The following is a 2500-nucleotide window of genomic DNA, read 5'->3' as shown; positions in this document are numbered from 1 at the left end:
CAGAGAAAGTTGTGACATACCACAAGCTCCTCCTTGCCAAGCACTGCCAGACAGACTCTCGAAGGTTCCACCGAGATTTGAACTCGGATCGCTGGATTCAGAGTCCAGAGTGCTAACCGTTACACCATGGAACCTACAGTGTCTGCACATCTGTTTGAAGTGTACAAAAACACTCAAGGAGGCTCTGCGAACAGCAACTAACCAGCAAGCATCAGAACGTTCTGGATTTGAACTCGGGCCCACTTGGTCTCTTCAGCAATAAAACAAAAAAAAAACAAAACCCAACTCCAACTAGCCCTCAGATGCTCCTGCAACTAGCAAACGCAAGATGAACGCTCACAGGTCCGTGAAGCGATCCAAGAATCTATTTTTTGCCATATCTCCACTGCTTGGGCTGCATTCCTAAAAGCAATGATTAGAAAAAATGTCAAGTCAAAGTTTAAACTGCAGATGAAGAACTAAGAAGAGCAGCGAGAACTGGGCATGAAAACATGCAGACGCAGCTTCAGTCTTAATTGACAGCAGCATATGTTGGACTCTTGAAGGTTCCACCGAGATTTGAACTCGGATCGCTGGATTCAGAGTCCAGAGTGCTAACCGTTACACCATGGAACCTACAGTGTCTGCACATCTGTTTGAAGTGTAGAAAACACTCAAGGAGGCTCAGCGAACAGCAACTAACCAGCAAGCATCAGAAACGGTCTGGGATTTGACCTCGGGCCCACTTGGTCCCGTTCAGCAATAAAAGAAAAAAAAACAAACCCCAACTCCAACAAGCCCTCAGATGCTCCTGCAACTAGCAAAAGCAAGACGAAGGCTCACAGGGCCGTGAAGCGATACAAGAATCTATTTTTTGCCATATCTCCACTGCTTGCATTCCTAAACCAATATTTAGAAAAATGTCAAGTCAAAGTTTAAACTGCAGATGAAAACTGAGAAGAGCAGCGAGAAGTGGGTATGAAAACATGCAGACGCAGCTTTAGTGTTAATTGACAGTGGCATACGTTTGGCCAGGAATGGCAGAATAGACTGAAACTGCTCAAGAAAAGATGCTGTAAAGACAGAAGAGGGCTCGTCCGGGATTTGAACCCGGGACCTCTCGCACCCTAAGCGAGAATCATACCCCTAGACCAACGAGCCACAGATTGCTGTTCAGTGGAGGTCACTTCGCCAGGTACTTCAGTCTGCTCGATGCTACGGTCGCTCCAACATCCTGCCTCTGTAGCTGACAAGGGCAGACATAGAACTCATGCACTGACCAGATTTCTGAGAAACTCAATTTTTACGTACAGCTCTAGCTTGGCCTGCCTTCGTAGAATAATGTTGATTAAAAATACCAAACGACAAAACACATGAGCTGAATTTAACAGCAGAAACCAACATCGTGGCAGTGACACACAAATCTTGCCGATGAGAAGCTTTCTGAGGTCTGTAATGCTTCTTCACAGAGTGTCAGGTGACACCTGTCTTGTCAATTTAGTTCCTGCTCAGTTTTATGTGAGTTCTAGATTGTTAGGAGGCCATTGTACCAATACATTTTAAGACACACTGCCACAGAGAAAGTTGTGACATACCCCAAGCTCCTCCTTGCCAAGCACTGCCAGACAGACTCTCGAAGGTTCCACCGAGATTTGAACTCGGATCGCTGGATTCAGAGTCCAGAGTGCTAACCATTACACCATGGAACCTACAGTGTCTGCACATCTGTTTGAAGTGTAGAAAACACTCAAGGAGGCTCAGCGAACAGCAACTAACCAGCAAGCATCAGAATGGTCTGGGATTTGAACTCGGGCCCACTTGGTCCCGTTCAGCAATAAAAGAAAAAAAAACAAACCCCAACTCCAACAAGCCCTCAGATGCTCCTGCAACTAGCAAACGCAAAATGAAGGCTCACAGGTCCGTGAAGCGATCCAAGAATCTATTTTTGCCATATCTCCACTGCTTTGGGCTGCATTCCTAAACCAATGATTAGAAAAATGTCAAGTCAAAGTTTAAACTGCAGATGAAGAACTAAGAAGAGCAGCGAGAAGTGGGTATGAAAACATGCAGACGCAGCTTTAGTCTTAATTGAATGTGGCATACGTTTGGCCCAGGAATGGCAGAATAGACTGAAACTGCTCAAGAAAAGATGCTGTAAAGACAGAAGAGGGCTCGTCCGGGATTTGAACCCGGGACCTCTCGCACCCTACGCGAGAATCTACAGTGTCTGCACATCTGTTTGAAGTGTAGAAAACATTCAAGGAGGCTCTGCGAACAGCAACTAACCAGCAAGCATCAGAATGTTCTGGGATTTGAACTCTGGCCCACTTGGTCTCTTCAGCAATAAAAGAAAAAAAAAAACAAACCCCAACTCCAACTAGCCCTCAGATGTTCCTGCAACTAGCAAACGCAAGATGAAGGCTCACAGGTCCGTGAAGCGATCCAAGAATCTATTTTTTGCCATATCTCCACTGCTTGGGCTGCATTCCTAAACCAATGATTAGAAAAATGTCAAGTCAAA

At 45.5% G+C, this 2500-nt stretch overlaps 4 non-coding genes across 4 annotated transcripts; all 4 read right to left on the bottom strand.

Annotated features, from left to right (window-relative positions):
- Positions 1 to 62: 62 nt before the first annotated feature.
- trnaq-cug (transfer RNA glutamine (anticodon CUG)) lies at positions 63 to 134 on the bottom strand. The gene has a single exon. It is a non-coding gene; the product is annotated as a tRNA-Gln (tRNA).
- A 409-nt stretch (positions 135 to 543) lies between these two features.
- Positions 544 to 615, bottom strand: trnaq-cug (transfer RNA glutamine (anticodon CUG)). The gene has a single exon. It is a non-coding gene; the product is annotated as a tRNA-Gln (tRNA).
- Positions 616 to 1068: 453 nt separating this feature from the next.
- trnap-agg (transfer RNA proline (anticodon AGG)) lies at positions 1069 to 1140 on the bottom strand. Its single transcript has one exon. It is a non-coding gene; the product is annotated as a tRNA-Pro (tRNA).
- A 476-nt stretch (positions 1141 to 1616) lies between these two features.
- trnaq-cug (transfer RNA glutamine (anticodon CUG)) lies at positions 1617 to 1688 on the bottom strand. The gene has a single exon. It is a non-coding gene; the product is annotated as a tRNA-Gln (tRNA).
- Positions 1689 to 2500: the final 812 nt, after the last annotated feature.

The sequence above is a fragment of the Carassius auratus genome, unplaced genomic scaffold, assembly GCF_003368295.1.
Source record: "Carassius auratus strain Wakin unplaced genomic scaffold, ASM336829v1 scaf_tig00214053, whole genome shotgun sequence".
In the NCBI taxonomy this organism is placed as follows: Eukaryota; Metazoa; Chordata; class Actinopteri; order Cypriniformes; family Cyprinidae; genus Carassius; species Carassius auratus.
Note: the sequence above shows the minus strand (reverse complement) of the source record. Positions and strands in the feature narration are given on the sequence as shown.